Genomic DNA, 20,928 nt, shown 5'->3' on the forward strand with positions numbered 1-20,928 from the left:
ATCTTACTCTGGGCATGCTCAGAACGAGAAAAGCAGGACTTAGTCCCAGAAGCGTCTGCTCGCCGCTGCCCAGCACTGACTTCAATGGCAGAAGCAGAAAAAGCAGCAGTAACTCTTTGTACAGAGTCAGACTGAGCAAGACGCTGGGACTGATGTCTCCGCTGAGCAGGCTCCACTGCGGCAGGAGAAGAATGGGAGACCGCAGCGGAGATGGCCCGAGATTCCCCCTGTGCAGAGGCGGGAACTCGACCCCTAGCACCAGTTTGTTTACTTTGAAAGCAGAGAGGGAAAAAATATGCAAATAGATTAAATAATCAAGTAATGCTACTTGATGTCATCACCATTGTTCCCTTTATCTTGATGCTGGACTGAAGGACACTGAGTAAATCTAAAAATAACTTACATGCCTCTGTATAAAGAGACTCAGAGACAGAGAAAGGGGATGGAGAGACAGCCAGAGATTATGCCAAGACATATACATCCAAAGGACCAGAGACAGGACAGCAGCCAATATCATGGCACCATCATAAGGGACGCGGATCTATCATACTACAGGAAACAACCTAGGAGTTTTCAGCTCCATTTGGAAGAATGCAGATGTGCTTCATTGACCATCGCTGGACCATGGATATATTTGGAGGAAGCCAGGATTGGGACCCGCTGGTTGCTTGGCTTCAATCAGATGTTTGGATAAGCCAGGCTGTGACTCTCATGTCAACTGGCCTTGTACCTCGTGTAGACTCAATGGACTGTCATCTCCCTACACTTGTTGTTACCTCCTCTCTGTGTGTGTACCACAGGTGGGGAAGCCAACCCTGGGAGCTCTGGCGTAACATCTGCCATTATCCCAGTGGGTCAGTGGAAGGGTGAGACTCTGTAATTTGCACCATCTTGGGTATGTGCTGGGACAGTTCTGTTTGCTATTGTGTTTTGGTGGTTCAATAAATTATTACCACACTGTTTTACTCTCTCTCTGTGTTGTCGGAGTAGTGTTCTGTCCACGTTAAAAGAATAGTGGGCATTCAGCAGTTTGATCCCTGATTCATGTGGTTCTGGCTAGCAGGCCTGGGTGCCCACTGATCCCCCGTGTCTCCACAGTATAGTTAGAGAAGTGTAGGTGTCCCAGGACAGAGCCTCAAGGGACACCAATAGAGAGAAGGCGAAGAAGGTAGTAGGGGAGTGTGAGTAGTTAAATGTGTTTTTTAGTTAGATATGATGTTATCCATGAGAGGGCAAGTTCTTTTATGCCAAGGAAAGTGAGGATATGTAGTAGGATGGAGTGAACTGTGTCAAAAGCAGACAACAGGTATAGAACCTTGGAGGTTATTAAGTCATTAGTAATTTTGATTAGGGCAGTTTCAGTAAGGTGGTGGGGACAGAAACTGGATTGTAGGTTGTCAGTTTGTGTTAGATGAGATATGGGAGGAAAGTTCAGTGAACTTTCTGTTTGAAGACTTTTGAGGTGAACAAGAGTAGTGATGTGGAGTTACAGCTGGACCTAGAGTTTGGATCAAGGGAATAATTCCACAGGATAGGCATGATTGTTGCATGTTGGATAGCAGAAGAAAGACACTAGAGGTTAAACATAAATTATAGATATGTGTTAAGTCTGGGATAAGCAGGATGGTAAGGTTGGGGAGGAGGTGGGATGGGATAAGGTCAAGTGCACAAGTTGTGAAGTGTGTTTAGAGTGAAAAGGAGGAAGCTTTTCTTAAGTGATAGTGGGAAACAATGCTATAGGAGCATTGGTCTATTATGCATAGAGGTTGTGATCTTTAAATATTAAAGATTTGTTTGATATGATCAATTTTGTTTATGAAGTATGTGGAAAAGTCTAGTGCACAAATGAAAGAGGTCGGGGCAACAGTTGAAGACATAAGGAATTTAAATTTTTGAATAACTGTTTGGGGTTATAAGAAAGAGAAGATATGAGAGTTGTAAAGTAGAATCATAGAATGCTAGAGTTGGAAGGGACCTCGAAAGTCAAACCCACTGCTCAATGCAGGAATCACTAAATCATCTCAGACAGATGTCTGTCCAGCCTCTGTTTGAAGACTTCCATTGAACTCACCATCTCCCCTGTTCCACTCGTTTATCACCCTCACTGTCAAAAAGTTTTTTCTAATATCTAATCTGTATTTTCTCCCTTTTAGTTTCATTCCGTTGCTTCTCGTGTTTCCATGTTCAAATGAAAGTAAGGATGATCCTTCTACACTGTGACATCCCTTCAGATATTTGTAGCCAGCTCTTAATTCTCCTCCTAGCCTTCTTATTTGCAAGCTAAACATTCCCAGATCCTTTAACCGTTCCTCATAAGACATACTTTGAAGTCCGCTTGCCATCCTGGTAGCTCTTTTCTGAACTTGCTCCAGTTTTTCAATGGCTTTTTTAAAATGTGATGCACAGAACCGGACACAGTGTTCCAGATGTGGCCTGACCCAGGAGGAGTAGAATAGTAGTTCTGTTTTGCAGCAGTGGGGGCCGACTTGAATGTGAAAATTGCTTGATTGAATGTGGTAAGTTTAACGTCTTCCAGTGAGTGCATTTTATTTCTGGACATTTGCTACAGATTTTTTTATGAAGTTAAGATGCAAAAGTTGTCAACTCATTTGCCTTCAGTTATGAAGGAAAAGGGTAAACAAGTCAATAACTGATGTGAATGGGGCATTATAGGAAAAAGTGTCTTTATCTGTGTTGTAAGGGATATATTAGGTGGACAGTGGTGGAAAAGAGTCAGAGTATATTTTTGTTGATATGTGAGAGTGTTTTGCTGAGGTGTGGTAATAGCTGGATTTGGGAGATAGTTGCAAATTACAGGGATGAGAATACAAGTAGGTGATGGTTGGATGGGAGGAGAGGTGAGGTGATAAGGTTAAGGAGATAAAAGAGGCGGGTACAGATGAGGTCAAGTCTACAGTATGACAATCTTTTTGTCTGGTTTTGGAAGACCATTGTATAAGACCAAAGAATGAGGCGAGTGACAAGGCTTTGGAGGCTGCTGACTGGTGGATGTTAATGGGGCTACTGAATAAATGATTAAATATTTTTATATTAAAAGCATAATCTAAATGTTATGTAATTTCTAATGATACATCATCCATCATTTATACTGTTATCAACTCAGTTTAGTTAATCACAAATCAATGCATACAGATAAATGTAATCCACAATTATGTACCTGCTATACACTTACGCCGTTTGACAACATTAAATATGTTTATCACTCAAGTGTTTATTCTCATCATTACACACTATTCTCATTAAGTTTGTTATACCTTTCATCCATTTTTTAAGATGCCCTCTTAGCATTTCAGGATCTAGTGAAATTTCAACAGTACACACACTCAGTTAGGTTTCATGATCTCACTAGCATTTAATGACGCAGTGCAGAGACTGGTTGAAATGAATACCATATGTTCTTCACACTCCACAACACTCGTATGAAAATACATTATGCAACAAAACTTTCATAAAACAAATTATCTGTGCAAACAGAGAATAAAAACGCCGTGAATGAGCTGAAAAGCAATATTGACCAGCTAAAGTTTATTCAGAGCAATAGACTAGACAGTACGAATGCCTGGAAGTAAATCTTAATTATTAATATAACACATGCTTCTAAAATTACTACCAGCTTCGCTTCAAAAAAATTTATTTATAGAGTTTGTGCAAATATTACTAAAGTTATGAATAATGCATAAAACCTTTTTGTAAATTAATTATTCCTAATGTTAGTCCTAATATTTTTACCTATTGAAAAAAAATGTTTAGCAAACCGATTATCATTTAGTAGGACATTTTTGTATGAATTCAGACATGTGGTGAATGATGGTTTATTTAGTTGCCTAAAACCAGACACCAGTTTTCTAAAGTTTTCCTTTTCATTCATTGCATGTGCCCATACACATTAATGATATTGTCTAATATTTTGATAACTATGTGTATATAATTTGTGATTGCCATTTGTATATTGATTGTTTTTAAATGTAAGATTAGTATAATCATATAATCAGCTGATCAGCAGGAGTGTTGAGTAGTGTTGAGCCACCTCCCTAATGTTCGGGTTCGGTTCGTCGAACAGGGATGTGTTCGACGAAATGTTCGTCGAACGTTCGACGAATACCGTCGAACCCCATTGAAACCAATGGCAGGCAAACACAAACACATACAAACACATGGAAAACACATAGAAAACACCTTTAAAGGTGTCCAAAAGCTGACAAACTGCTCAGAAGACATAACAAACACATGGAAAAGTCACAACTACATATAGTCATGCGAAAAGAAAAGAGGTGGAGGAGTAAAAGGAGGAGGAGACACAGATATAGGCATGTCATGCCCTTCTAAAATCAAGAAAGGCTGGAGTAAAAATCTAAACTCACTCTACCAACACCAAGAAGTCTTGACAAAAAAAATAAAAAATAAATATCTTTAGGTAGAATGGCGGTGGGTCCATTCAGAACACTTTCCTTAGAAGATGTAGTGGTACCCCCGTTGGGAGTTGTGCCAAAAAATGAACCCAATACATTCAGACTAATCCACCATTTGTCATATCCAAGGGGCAGGTCAGTAAACGACAACATCGATGCGGAACCAAGTACAGTACTATGTACTGTAACTCCTTTGACGAGGCAATCAGGCGGGTCAGGAAGTTGGTAAGGGGCACCCTAATGGCCACAACAGACATTGAGGGGGCGTTCCGGTTACTACCTGTGCCTCCGAATAGTGTCCTCCCATTGGGCTGCTTCTGTGTAGGAGCATACTACATAGATTGCTGTTTGCCCATGGGGTGCTCCATATCCTGCTCACTATTTGAGGCGTTTAGTTGCTTCCTCGAATGTATTGTCATGGACATTTGTAAGGCGGCACATATTATCCATTACCTCGACGACTTTGTATGCCTGGGCCCAAAAGATTCGCCACAGTGGGAAAACACGCGGTAGTCCACCTGTGAGAAGGAGAGAGCTGGAGGGAGAGTGGACACCCCATAGCTGAGGGGTTAGATTGAGAAAGAAAGAAGGCGGTGTAGCTTGCTTCATGGGTGGGGTACGCTGCTGAGTATCACTAAATTCTACTAGGCCCAAAAGAATTTCCTGGGCTAGATGCCGTTAAAAAATAGTACTTAAGTAAACAGGCGGTACAGCTTACTTCATGGGTGGAGTACGCTGCTGAGTAGCACCAAATTCTACTAGGCCCAAAATGATTTCCTGGGCTAGATGCTGTTACAACATAGTAGTTAGGTAAACAGGCGGTGTAGCTTGCTTCATGGGTGGGGTATTGTGCTGAGTAACACAAAATGCTATTAGGTATAAAACGATTTCCTGGGCTAGATGCAGTTAAAAATTAGTAATTAGATCAACAGGCAGTGTAGCTTGCTTCATTGGTGGGGTACGCTGCTGAGTAGCACCAAGTTCTACTAGGCCCAAAAGGATTTCCTGGGCTAGATGCCATTACAAAATAGTAGTTAGGTAAAGAGGCGGTGTAGCTTGCTTCATGGGTGGGGTACGCTGCTGAGTTGCACCAAATTTTACTAGGCCCAAAAGGATTTCCTGGGCCAGATGCCGTCAAAAATAGTACTTAGGTAAACAGGCGGTGAGTGGCTGGACTACTCTGCTGACTAGCAGACACTGAAGCTTTGGAGCTGACTGGAGCAGACCTTTGAATCCCAGGCCATAGTATGAGTAAACAACTCTGCAGACGACCCCACCCACCTGGAATTGACGATGGCAACATCATGTAAAACTTAGCAAGGGGACTAAATAAAAGAGTCTCCATTTTTTCCAAAAATTCGGCCACAGACACCACTTAAGTGGCATCAATTTCGCCAGAGTTTTTAAAACGGTTGGTGAGGTGATTTTCAAAAATCATCAAGCTTTTAGTCTCCCCAAATGACACAGGGGTAGAAAAGTCCTTGCGGATCAAGGATTTGTTCATCTTGATGAACGTTAGTCTGTCTACATTGTCACTGGACTGGCGCTTATCTGTCAGCACACCACCAGCAGCGCTGAACACACGTTCAGAGAGAACGCTGGCTGCGGGGCACAACAAGATCTCCAAGGCGTGAGTGGCGAGCTCAGGCCATTTTTTCAAGATTGGAAGCCCAAAATGAGCAAGGGTCCAGTTCCACAGTCATGGCATCGATGTTAACTTGGAGATACTCTTGTACCATCCTCTCTAGGCCTTGGCTGTGCGTCAGACTTCTTGTCTCCTGTGGCCTTGCAAAGGATGGTCTAAAAAAATCTTGAAACAATTAGAAAAAATTGCTGTTAGCACCAGATACGATGTTACTGTTACGGTTTGAGTGATGACTCGATAGTCCTACGGTTGGCAAGTTAGAACTCAGAGATTCACTACGTGCACCACTGGTGTTTTGTGGAAAAGCAGATGTTAGATTCTGTAACAGTCTCTGCAGATACTCCTGCATGTGTGAATCCCTTTCTATGGCAGGACGTATTTCAGCAAATTCGCTTTTGTACAAGGGATCTAAGAGTGTGGCAACCAAGTAGTCGGCATTACTTCGGATTCTGACAATCCGAGGGTCATGTTGCAGGTAGTGCAGCAAGATGGCACTCATGTGTCTTGCGCATTCAGGAGGACCAAGTCCTTATTGTCTTGGTGGTGGCGAGAAGAGAATCATGCTTCCTTCGCCTGCCCTCTCCCCCCAACCACGCACAACAGAAATTTGATCAAGGTCTCCCTCATCTGATGAGTCTTCCATGCCCAGCGCCATTTTGTCCTTCACTTCTTCCTCATCTCCTGCACCTTCCTCAACAGTTTGGCTGCTACCATGTGCCCTCGGTAATCCCTCTCCCCCAGCCTCCAATGCCAGCCGCCTTGGTGCTGCCCACCTTCTTGACCTTGGAGATATGATCCCTTCCGCATACGACTCTTGTTCCTCCTCCTCCTCCTCCTCTTATTCCACCACCTTACTCCGAACACTGTGTAAGGTGTGCTCCAGCATGTAAATCACCGGAATGGTCATGCTGATAATGGCATCGTCAGCACTAAACATCTTTGTTGCTATTTCAAAACTGTGAAGAAGTGTGCATAGGTCCCTGATCTGAGACCACTCCTGCAGCGTGATTTGCCCCACCTCTTGATCTCATTGGCCCAGGCTATACATCATAACGTATTGCACCAGGGCTCATCAGTGCTGCCATAGTCGCTGCAACATGTGCAGAGTTGAATTCCACCGTGTGGGCACATCGCATTTCAGCCGGTGAACTGGCAGGCCTAACGACTTCTGTAGAGATGGAAGTCGTCAAGCTGCGGGATGCGAACGGCGGAAGTGAGCACACAGCGACCATGCCCTCTGCAGAAGCCCATCTAGTCCGGGATAGTGGGATAAAAATTGCTGTACAACCAGGTTTAAAACGTGAGCCATACAAGGCACGTGAGTGACATTGCCCCGGCGAAGGTTTGCAGCATTGTCGCACACAGCTTTCCCTGGCTGCAGGTTGAGTGGAGACAACCATTGATGGAACTCGGTCTCCAGAGCTGACCACAACTCCTCTACTCTGTGACTCACATTTCCCAGACATTTCAATGTAAACACTGCCTGATGCCATTGAGCCATGGTGACAGCATAGTGAGGAGGTGTGCAGTATTCCTTCTGCACAGTTACAACGTAGGTGGCATTACCAGACAGGCTTTGGGTGCAGGTGGAGGACCGAGAGGAGGTTGAGGAGGCAGAAGCAGTGGAGGAACTTCTATATACAGAGGATCGACGAGCAACTCGTGGGGACGGCAAGACTTGGACAGCAGCCCATTCTCCTGATGTCGCCGTAGTTACCCAGTGCCCAGTCACCGTCATGTTACGCCCCTGTCCATGTCTACTCGTCCAAGTATCTGTGGTGAAATGCACCCTGTCACACACAGAGTTTCTCAAGGAAGTGGTGATGTTGTGTGCGACATGCTGGTGTAGCGCAGGCACAGCTTTCTTTGAGAAGTAGTGGCGACTGGGCATCTGGTACTGGGGCACTGCGATAGACATAAGGTCTCGAAAATCCTCTGTGTCCACAATGCGGAAAGGCAGCATTTCTGTAGCCAACAGCTTGCAGATGTAGAAATTCAACCTCTTAGCTTTGTCATGGCTAGGAGGAAATGGTCTTTTACTTTTCCACATCGGAGGGACTGAGGGCTGGCTGCTGTGCTTAGACGGAGTTGAGTAGGGTGTCCCCGGCAAACTGCTGGTCTGTGAGGAAGGTGCAGGCAGAGATGTTATGTTGCCTTGATCAAAATGTGGTGTTAATGTCGGCGAGCGCTCAACACCAGCAGGTGTCACTAGCATCCTCCTCCACCTCTTCTGCTGACCTCATGGAGTGGCGGACTGGGGGTTGACAGTAAGTGGGGTCTACAACCTCGTCATCATCATCCTGTGTGTTCTCACACCCGTCATCCTCAGAGCCGACCTCTTCCTGCCCCGACCGAAAAGTCAAGTTTTCGTTCCAATCAGGTATCTCAGTCTCATCATCATCTTCCTCATTGTCTCCACCAACAGGAGTTACAGTTTGGGAACGAGGGTCTACATTATGCTCAGAACCTTCTTTATCTGGGCCTGGATCCGAGTCACAAAGATTCTGGGCATCAGTGCAGATCATTTCCTCGTCTGGATTCACAGAAGCTCTGGAGCAGACCTCTGATTCCCAGGCTATAGTATGCGTAAACAGCTCTACAGACTCAACCATGTGTGTTACCCCATGCTCAGACGGGCAGCTGGAGACTTGGGAGATGTGAGGAAGCAAGTGCGATTGGGGTGACAATTCTGAGGACTGGAGAAGTTTTGATGTTGAAGTTGACATGGAGGAGAGCCCACTTGAACGAGCACTTGATATCCGTTCAAGCACCTGCTGTTTTTGTGCCTCATCTAGAATTTTTGGCGATGCTTGTAGCGATGGTCGTAAGAAAGGGATCATATAAGATTGTCCACAAAAAGAAGTAGACATCTTACTTTGGCTGGAAGATGGCCTTTCTTCTGCAGATGTTACTGTTGCTTTACCACCTACCCCATGGACACAACCTTTTTTTCCCTTTCCAACATGCCTATTCCCCTTTCCACCATCAGCAGGCCTTTTGCCACTCATTTTAGTGCTTAACTAATTGGCAACTCTGTATCTGTACTTGTTGGCACAACAACCGATGGATGAAAATCGAGCAGAACTGAGTGGCCAAACTGTGGTACTAGGCCCAAAACTATTAACCGGATTAGATGCAGTCAAAATTGAGATACACAGGCGGTGTAGTTTGTTTCACAGGCGGGCTACTCTGCTGACGTGCAGACATTGCTCCTAGGCCCAAAACTAATAACAGGATTAGATACAGTAAAAATTGAGATACACAGGCGGTATAGTTTGTTTCACAGGCGGGCTACTCTGCTGACGTGCAGACACTGCTCCTAGGCCCAAAACTAATAACAGGATAAGATGCAGCAAAAATTGAGATACACAGGCGGTATAGTTTGTTTCACAGGCGGGCTACTCTGCTGATGTGCAGACACTGCTCCTAGGCCCTAAACTATCAACTGGATTAGATGCAGTGAAAATAGAGATACACAGGCGGTATAGTTCGTTTCACAGGCGGGCTACTCTGCTGATGTGCAGACACTGCTCCTAGGCCCTAAACCAGGGATCCCCAACTCCAGTCCTCAAGGCCCACCAACAGGTCATGTTTTCAGGATTTCCTTTGCATTGCACAGGTGATGCAATTATTACCTGGGCAAGACTAAGGAAATCCTGAAAACATGACATGTTGGTGGGCCTTGAGGACTGGAGTTGGGGATCCCTGCCCTAAACTATTAAGTGGATTAGATGCAGTTAAAATAGAGATACACAGGCGGTATAGTTTGTTTCACAGGTGGGCTATTCTGCTGACGTGCAGTCACTGCTCCTAGGCCCTAAACTATTAAGTGGATTAGATGCAGTAAAAATTGAGATACACAGGCGGTATAGTTCGTTTCACAGGCGGGCTACTCTGCTGACGTGCAGACACTGCTCCTAGGCCCTAAACTATTAAGTCGATTAGATGCAGTGAAAATAGAGATACACAGGCGGTATAGTTTGTTTAACAGGTGGGCTATTCTGCTGACGTGCAGTCACTGCTCCTAGGCCCAAAACTAATAACTGGATTAGATGCAGTAAAAATTGAGATACACAGGCGGTATACTTTGTTTCACAGGCGGGCTACTCTGCTAACGTGCAGACACTGCTCCTAGGCCCAAAACTAATAACTGGATTAGATGCAGTAAAAATTAAGATACACAGGTGGTATAGTTTGTTTCACAGGCGGGCTACTCTGCTGACGTGCAGACACTGCTCCTAGGCCCAAAACTAATAACTGGATTAGATGCAGTGAAAATAGAGATAAACAGGCGGTATAGTTTGTTTCACAGGCGGGCTACTCTGCTGACGTGCAGACACTGCTCCTAGGCCCAAAACTAATAACTGGATTAGATGCAGTAAAAATTGAGATACACAGGCGGTATAGTTTGTTTCACAGGCGGGCTACTCTGCTGATGTGCAGACACTGCTCCTAGGCCCTAAACTATTAGGTGGATTAGATGCAGTGACGGTATACAGTCGGTATAGTTTGTTTCACAGGCGGGCTATTCTGCTGACGTGCAGACACTGCTCCTGGGCCCTAAACTGTTAACTGGATTAGATCCAGTGAAAATAGAAATACACAGGCGGTGTAGTTTGTTTCACAGGCAGGCTACTCTGCTGACGTGCAGACACTGCTCCTAGGCCCTAAACTATCAACTGGATTAGATGCAGTGAAAATTGAGATACACAGGCGGTATAGTTTGTTTCACAGGCAGGCTACTCTGCTGACGTGCAGACACTGCTCCTAGGCCCTAAACTATCAACTGGATTAGATGCAGTGAAAATTGAGATACACAGGCGGTATAGTTTGTTTCACAGGCAGGCTACTCTGCTGACGTGCAGACACTGCTCCTAGGCCCTAAACTATCAACCGGATTTGATGCAGTGAATATTGAGATACACAGGCGGTGTAGTTTGTTTCACAGGCAGGCTACTCTGCAGACGTGCAGACACTGCTCCTAGGCCCTAAACTATCAACTGGATTAGATGCAGTAGAAAATTGAGATACACAGCCGGTGTAGTTTGTTTCACAGGGAGGCTACTCTGCAGATGTGCAGACACTGCTCCTAGACCCTAAACTATTAAGTGGATTACACAGGCGGTGTAGCTAGCTTCACAGGTGGGCTACTCAGATGACTATCAGACAATGCTACTAGCCCAAAATGATTGGCTGAGCTAGATTACACCAAATGCTGTGACAAACACTTGCACAGCACTGGCACAGACCTGATTGGCAATCAGTGCTATGAACTGCTGTAACCTACCCTGCAAAGGGCTGATATTACAACTAGTCCCGACTCTTCCCGACTCCCTAAAACTATCTCTCTGACAATTCGCTCCAAAAAATCACTATTAGTCTGTATAGCGCCCACAGCAGCAGCGGTGCTGTCTAACACTAAGCTGCAGCAGTGAGGAAATGGTGGCGACGGGGCAAATGGCTGGTTCTTATAGGGCAAGGACATGTGACATACACAGCCAATTACACATGCCCTTGCTTGTGTGCATCACATGCACATTGCTGTGTGTGTGCACTGCTGATAGGCTGAGAGACTGCACCACCCCACTGTAAATGCGAGAAAGAAACAAAAATGGAGATCGGTGTTATTTCAGCACAGATCTACCCCTCCCCCCCCCGCCCACTATACACTGAAACAGTCTATTAACAATCATAAACAATTTTAATGTGCAAATCAAGCAAGGCTTTTGCTGAACGAACAGTTATCGAACAGAAACTCGAACAGCCGAATTTTAAGCAAATTGTTCGGGTTCGTCGAATGACTCGAACACCACCCAAATCGAACTTGAGATTGGTGAACAGTTCGACTCGAACACCGCTCATCTCTACTCTTAAAGTCACAAAGCCTATTTTTATAATGGCATCAGGTGGCATTAATATTCTTTAAGGTCCATTATTAAACAGTGGGTCTCCCATAGTGTTTGCCTATGCATTGAATGCAAGGCCTACCCAGCCCCAAAGTTACAGGCACCCCAATAAGCCTTTGAACCCATGTACTGGATGGCCACAGGAAAACCTAGTTCACATTATTCATTTGGTACTGCCAAACTATTTGCAAAGGCATTGAATGCAAGGCCTGCCCTGCTCCAAAGTTGCACGCACCCCAATAAGCCTTTGAGCCCAAAGTATTCGGCCACCTGAAAATGAGCTGTAATCGCAGAAAAAGGAGGCGCAACAAAGTATTAAGTTAACGGGGCCGAATAATATTGCATGCCCCACTTTTCAGTTTTTGAATTTCCACAAAAATTTAAAATAACCAATACATTTCGTTCAACTTCACAATTGTGTTCCACTTGTTGTTGATTCTTCACCAAAAATTTACATTTGGTATCTTTATGTTTGAAGCATGATATGTGGGAAAAGGTTGAAAAGTTCCAGGGGACCGAATACTTTTGCAAGGCACTGTATAAGAGTCAGCCTGTCAGCATTTTCAGTTGACAGGTGGATGTGCTTATCAGTTATAATTCCACCAGTGGCACTAATAACCCGCTCTGACAGAACACTAGTGGCAGGGCAGCCCAGGGCCTCCAAGGCATAGAGAGCCAGTTCACGCCACGCATCCAGCTTGGATACCCAATAATTAAAAGGCACACAGGAATCATGGAGGATGTTGGTATGGTCAGCAAGGTACTCCCTCAGCATCTTCCCAAACATTTCACTCCTTGTAACATAGTAACATAGTAGCATAGTTAGTAAGGCCGAAAAAAGACATTTGTCCATCCAGTTCAGCCTATATTCCATCATCATAAATCCCCAGATCTACGTCCTTCTACAGAACCTAATAATTGTATGATACAATATTGTTCTGCTCCAGGAAGACATCCAGGCCTCTCTTGAACCCCTCGACTGAGTTCGCCATCACCACCTCCTCAGGCAAGCAATTCCAGATTCTCACTGCCCTAACAGTAAATAATCCTCTTCTATGTTGGTGGAAAAACCTTCTCTCCTCCAGAGGTGCCCGTCACCTTCCTTGGTATAAACAGATCCTCAGCAAGATATTTGTATTGTCCCCTTATATACTTATACATGGTTATTAGATCGTCTTTTTTCTAGACTAAATAATCCTAATTTCGCTAATCTATCTGGGTATTGTAGTTCTCCCATCCCCTTTATTAATTTTGTTGCCCTTCTTTGTACTCTCTCTAGTTCCATTATATCCTTCCTGAGCACCGGTGCCCAAAACTGGACACAGTACTCCATGTGCGGTCTAACTAGGGATTTGTACAGAGGCAGTATAATGCTCTCATCATGTGTATCCAGACCTCTTTTAATGCACCCCATGATCCTGTTTGCCTTGGCAGCTGCTGCCTGGCACTGGCTGCTTCAGGTAAGTTTATCATTAACTAGGATCCCCAAGTCCTTCTCCCTGTCAGATTTACCCAGTGGTTTCCCGTTCAGTGTGTAATGGTGATATTGATTCCTTCTTCCCACGTGTATAACCTTACATTTATTATTGTTAAACATGTAATTGTAACATTACCCTGTGCCTCTGGGCCAGGGCTATGGGAGGGTCTGGGAAAACTCTCCCAGAACTTTGCCAGTGTTCCCCTGCCTCCGGTGGATTAGAGTTGTTGTTCTCTCGCATGTACTCCTTGGTTGTCCAAAGAACTATGACATCTGCCGCCAGCGTTTTCAGATGGAAATTTTTTTAGTAATTCCGCAACAAGGGCCCTCTGGTACTGGACCACTTTAATACACCTGTATGCCTCTGAAAGGAGAGATTAAAAGTTCTCCTTGTAGCGTGGGTCTAGAAGTGTCACCAAACAGTAATGAGTGTCACTGAAAATGTTGATAATCTAACAATTCACTCATTCACAATTACTGGTCTATCAAAATCATTCTTTAGGTGCATTCTTTGATCAAACTCTTCTGCTGTAATATTATCTGTTTAGACATCTGCATTGACCCTATTTTCACAAGTACAGCACCCTTCAAATTGAGGCCCAGTTAATAAATATTTCTTTATATAATTTATGAAGGAATGGACTTATTTTTTCAACTAGAAAAACTTTATTGATGAAGTATTTGTGTACAGTATGTCGCCATTTGTGTTGAGCGATACCTTCCGATATTCAAAGGTATCGGTATCGGATGGTATCAGCCGATATACCAAAAATATAGGATATCGCCGATACCGATACCCGATACCAATGCAAGTCAATGGGACACAAATATCGGAAGGTATCCTGGATGGTTCCCAGGGTCTGAAGGAGAGGAAACTCTCCTTCAGGCCCTGGGATCCATATTCATGTAAAAAATAAAGAATAAAAATAAAAAATATGGATATACTCACCCCTCCGAAGGACCCTGGCTGTCACCGCTGCGCGCGTCTGCCTCCGTCCCTAAGAATGCAGTGAGTGAAGGACCTTCGATGATGTCGCGGTCAGGTGACCGGTCACCTGACCGCTCACGTGACCATGACGTCATCGAAGGCCCTTCACTCCCTGCATTCTTAGGAATGGAGGCAGACGCTAGCAGCGGTGACAGCCAGGGTTCGTCAGAGGGTGAGTATATCCATATTTTTTATTTTTATTCTTTATTTTTTACATGAATATGGATCCTAGGGCCTGAAGGAGAGTCTGCTCTCCTCCAGACCCTTGGAACCATACGCACCGCACACGCCGATTCCGATTTCCGATATCGCAAAAATATCGGAACTCGGTATCGGAATTCTGATACAGCAAATATCGGCCGATACCCGATACTTGCAGTATCGGAATGCTCAACACTAGTCGCCATATGTACTGAGCGACCAATTACTGAAACCACAGATATATACATTGCACTACACATATATATGATTGCATAATATGCATATAGAGAGGGACTTTTTCGGGGGGTTCTGACAGTTACTTACCCATCAATGTGTCTTTCTTTGTGTCTGTATTTTGGATTTTACCAACATTTTATATTTTGTATCTAAAAAAATGTGAATTTTTTATTCATTAGTTGTGATTTCAGTACTGGCATCTTTTGTTTTGGGGTTTAAAAATATGAGCTATGAGCTCACCTGCAGTGAACACATGTTTAACAGGGATCAATTTTAGATTTTGGTGTACAGAGCCTCATGTTTTTTCTCATCAAAAAGATCCACCCTGTATTAGCTTCAATGATCATCTGCAATGCTTGCTGCTCTCCTAATGTCTCCCAGTAGAATGACCGGGGAGCTATCAGTAGGTAGGTTTACTCATGCTGAGAATCCCTGGTCTGACCTCCACTGGGGGTGTGTTCTGTATGTTCCACCTCTGTGATGCTGCCTTTTTTATGATTGGCCAGTGTCTCAGAGGGTTAAAGACTTCACACCTCCTGAGAGGAACTCCCATGTGGCTGAAGGGAAAATTTGGATGGAAACTTCATATGCTCATATCTGGGAAAAGACTAGATCAATTACAAAATGGAAAAAAGTGGTAAACAGCTCTTCAGCACCTATCTTAGGATATAGTTAGTTTCCTCTTTGAACTAATGAAGTACTGTATGTAAATGTATTCAGTATTCCTGGTGTACAATAACACCCATCTGTAGAATTTCAAAATGCGATCTATCCTGGAGAAAGGTTTCTGGAATTTCAAGCAGTGTTTTAATCACATTCATTCTTTCGTCTCCTTGGTCCTATTACAATTAGCCATAAAGTACGTTTTAAAACAGTAAGCATTTCTGTTACTGCAGCGTCAACTGTACTGGAAACTTGGCAGATAGCTTGTTTAAACAAGTTCCCATTTGGCAGGTGTTTCCATTATACAAAAAGCAGACCTACTCAAGTAGGACACATGCCAATATACATAGAAACCTCAGAGATATTTTTTTATTTCTTTTTTGTTGTTTGTAAGATATTTGAACATTGTTTACTTTAAATTCATTTATATATCACATTGGTTTAATAATACCATGCTTTGAGCCTTGGTTCTTTGCTAAAATAATTAAAATTAATACATAGCAAAAGACAAAGCAAAGGAAGGAAAAATAAATTATTACCAGTAGAGATAATAAAATCAGTTTAATGTAAATTTATTAAATTTGCAAACAGAAACAATTTAGGATTCAAATTACCCCAAAATCACTTTTTTACACTGTATCGGTATGGTTTAATAAGAAGGTCAATAACATAGTTATGTATAGAATCCACTAATTGTTTGCTAACGGTTTACAAAATCCGATGGATAAATCGAGATCTTCATCCCTGACATCCTATATTTTCAATGCAAACCCAAGGATAGCCATTGAAATTAAAACAGGTTTACTACAATGGGAGCTGTTTGATTTCAATTAAGGTGTCAACATTTGATAGACACCCTAAAGGTACCGTTACACTAAACGACTTACCAACGATCGCGACCAGCTATACGACCTGGCCGTGATCGTTGGTAAGTCGTTGTGCGGTCGCTGGGGAGCTGTCACACAGACAACTCTCTCCAGCAACCAACGATCAGGGGAACGACTTCGGCATCGTTGAAACTGTCTTCAATGATGCCGAAGTCCCCAGGTAACCAGGGTAAACATCGGGTTACTAAGCGCAGGGCCGCGCTTAGTAACCCAATATTTACCCTGGTTACCATTGTAAAAGTTAAAAAAAGCAAACAGTACATACTCACATTCCGATGTCTGTCACGTCCCCCGGTGCCGGCCGTAAAGTAGCGGTGACATCAGTGCAGGGAAAGCTCTCGGCAGCAGCACGTGCATTAGCAGCGCTCCTGCCGAAATCAGTTTTAACCCTGTGGACGCCGGGGGACGTGACAGACATCGGAATGTGAGTATGTACTGTTTGTTTTTTTTTACTTTTACAATGGTAACCAGGGTAAATATCGGGTTACTAAGCGCGGCCCTGCGCTTAGTAACCCGATGTTTACCCTGGTTACCAGTGAACACATCGCTGGATCGGCTTCACACACGCCGATTCAGCGATGACAGCGGTTGATCAGCGACCAAAAAAAGGTCCTGATCATACCCAGCGACCAACGATCTCCCAGCAGGGGCCTGATCGTTGGTTGCTGTCACGCTTAACGATTTTGTTAACGATATTGTTGCTACGTCACAAAAAGCAACAATATCGTTAACGAAATCGTTATGTGTGAAGGTACCTTTAGGAAAACCATACAGACCCCATTTTAGGATGTGCCTGATATTGCATATTCCTTGGAGTAAATACAGTCTCCAACAAAGCATCCATAATGAGGCTCAAGCACATGTGTAAAGCATGACTAAGCCAATCATGTCTGATGCTATCTGCTGAAACGCTATATTGAAGCCTTTATCTTCTTTCTGATAAAGAGTGCTGATTACAAAAACAATGTTTACCCATAACAATGAATAGTCAGCTTTTTATAGACTCTGAATGTAGTTAGGTCACCAGAATTACCATAAGCATATGAAAACATCACCATTATATGAATGCAGGACTAAATTCACCATACAAACAGTATGTGAATATAGGTCAATGCAAAAATACCCAGACTCATATTATTCGATAAACAGAGCGAAAATCATTCATCTGCTTAACCCTGCTGTACTGTTCGGGTCAATATGACCCAAAAAGATTTTTGAGACCCTGTAGATTTTTTATATGAGGATTTGAAACTAGTGGTATCTTGACTTCTCCTCATTTGTGGAGCTCTATATATATATTTTTTTTTTGTTTGTTTTCTTTTTGCTACACGCTGATTGTTACACTTGTACTGTTCGGGTCAATATGACCCGATAGCATTTTATACTGTTCTACAGGTCTCTGATTATTTCTGACTGCAAAAGTTATGTTTTTTTATGTGTACTTCATCTCAAAATGGTGGAGCACAAAATGCATATTGTGAAGTGGATTTTCCTGGGCCCATCCAGTATGTGGGTTCCAAGGCCTAATGGGGTGTGTATGACTATGCAGCAGGGCTCACCTTCCATGTATAAAACAAAGGAATATGGAGCACAACATGCATATTGTGAAGTGGATTTTCATGGGCCCATTCAGTATGTGGGTTCCAAGGCATAAGGGGGGGCATATGAATTGGTAGCATGGCAGGCCTTGCATTCAAAGCAACATTTTTTCAGGAGGCTCTCCTGGACATCTTATGAAAGCAGTATTGTGGTGCGTCGTAGTTCTTGGCAGCTCATCCACTCACAGCATAGGCTACAACAGCTTAGGAGACCCACTGTTTCATAATGGCCCTTGAAGAAGATTAATGCCGTCTGATGCACCAGTAAAAATAGGCTCTGTGACTTTAAGAGTCCCTTTTTCATACATGAAACAAGATGGGTTTGCTTATGTGTCACACAGCACATGGCCAGCTAGGGTTGTTAAATGTTACAATGACGTTTCCCAGTGAATGCATTTGTAGCGGTTGAAAGCAAAGTTAAAGTTGAAAAACACTTCAAAAGCACAGCATCTAAACTAAGCCTAAGTGGGAGAGGAAATTTTCGGTCTGGGGTTAAATATTTGGCCTTACAAGCAAGTCATTAACCTGCAAAGGATGTACCTTGACATATATCCAAGCAAAACCCGTTTTGGTTTCGTTTTCATGTATTTTTTGTGTCACCGGGAAAAATGGCATGAATCTCAGAAAAAATTATTAAAGCTGTGAACTTGGAGTCAGGGATGCTTCCAGGGGTGATCCCCATGATGTCCCTGTGTCATTTGAGCAGTGTTTCAATCATTTTCAGATGTTTATAGACCTTAAATGGACCACCAGGAGGATCACGTTAAAAATACTCGGGTCTCCCATAGACTTACATTGGGTTCGTTGTTCTGGCCGAGTACCCGAGTATTCCAATTTGCTCGACCCGAGCAACGAGCACCCAAGTATTTCAGTGCTCGCCCATCACTAATGGGCGCAAACCACCATATTTTTTTTTCTATAAAAAAAGAATCCAGAGCCATGGGAGAGATAGAGGGACGGATGTGGCCTTAACGTAGAATTTCAGAAACATACTCCTTCATAGCAGTTCGCTCCAGGCTGGAGAGGTTAGGCACTTTAGCACCCAGAACCAGATTAATAGTACAATCAAAAAGTGGTGGTAAGACCTCAGCCTCCTTTTCAGAAAAAACATCCTCAAAATCCTTCAGGTACTCCGGAATACCTTCCAGATTAACAGATTACACAAGTACAGTAGTAAAGCAATTTTTGACACAGTTAGGACCCCATTTGACAATGTCCCAAGATTTCCAATCTATCACAGGGTTATGTAACTGTAACCAGGGGAACCCCAACACCAGTCTCGCAGGCAGATTGTCCAGAACAAAACATGAAAGACGTTTCTGGTGCAAGGAACCCACTTTAAGTAGAAACTCCTCTGAGACAAATTTAATGACATTCTTAGCCAGTGGTGTTTTGTCAATGACAACAATATAAATAGGAGTCTCTAGCCTAACTGTCCCTAACTTACACTTGGTCACCAAGTCAGGGTCAATAAAGTTCATGAATGACAAAGCAGTCCACAAAAGCAGAAGTGTGCATGAAGCAACTCCCAAAACTAAGTTCCCCTTCCAACAGTACTTTAGAGAATGAGGAAAAAGGTACCTTAGAGTCTGGGTGACCTCTTTGACAATCACCCAGACTCAGTCGCTTGTTAGTCGGTGAGCAAGAGGAACAGTCCTTTTTCCAATGTCTGGAATCTCTGCAGTAAAACACAGCTTTCCATCATGTTACCGTCTCTTCTCCTTCTCTTTGAGGTTGGTTGCCCCCACCTCCATAGGTTTAGATGGTGGCAAAACAACTGGATTAGTAGGGAGCTACTGAACCTCTCGCTGAGTAACACCTCTCTCCCGCAGCCTCCGATTCATACAGATTGCCTGAGCCATAGCCTCCTTCAATGAACTGGGTGGTGAATGGAAAGCAAGAGCATCCATCAGGTCATCCGATAGTCCTCTCCTGAACTGACATCTCAGCGCAGAATCATCCCAGGCTCAATGACATCAGATGATATTTTATTGGCTATGTACAGCAAATATAAAACTTTATGAAAGACAATAAAAGCTTATTAAAAAACCAGAGTACGCAGTGTGCATACATTTTTTCTTGGGGATGAAGTTGTAATATACTGCTAAACAGTTTGATAAATAGCGATTGGTTCCTCAGTTAGTACAACCACACCCATTGTAATGAAAATGGGGTATAAATAAACAGCTTCTAACAAAATAACTTTATTATATACTTGATGAAGGTCTACATGGCCAAAATGCATTTTGGTTTTTCAATACGTTTTTATTGTCTTTTATAAAGTTTTGTATTTGCTGTACATAGCCAATAAAATATCATTTGATTCAACATCAGAGATACTTGGTTCTTAGGCTATACAACCCTCTTATTCTAAATAGGGCTAAAGATCCCCTGAAGGAAGCGCCCTGAAACATCCATAATCCCCACTTTTGCTTGCTCAGATGAGAAACATGAAGCCAGTAACTGCAGCTGGATCGAGCACTGGTTCACAAATCCCCTGCAAGCCTTGCTGTACCCCGAGGACTTCTCAGCTAGGGTGAGACATAAGAGAGACGGAACAGAAGTCGCTATGGAAGCCCTACATATGGCTTCACTGGCCGCTTGCACCCCTACTGTGGATAGATCCACAGCTGAAGTCACCCGCTCAAGTGTGGACAACCTGCCCTCCAGCTGCTGCATATACCGCTGTAGAGACTGCTCGTCCACCATTACTAGCCAGACCATGGCACTAGAATACTGTTAGGGTTGGCGGATTGCACTAAATAAATTTAATAGAAAAGTGCAATCGCAACCCGGGATCCACTGTGCAGAGATGATAAACTACAGCTAGTGTGAACAATGACAGAATACACAGCGAGCGATTGCTTGCACACACTTAGTTAAATGCCACTCAGTG

This window comes from Ranitomeya imitator, chromosome 6, assembly GCF_032444005.1.
Source record: "Ranitomeya imitator isolate aRanImi1 chromosome 6, aRanImi1.pri, whole genome shotgun sequence".
In the NCBI taxonomy this organism is placed as follows: Eukaryota; Metazoa; Chordata; class Amphibia; order Anura; family Dendrobatidae; genus Ranitomeya; species Ranitomeya imitator.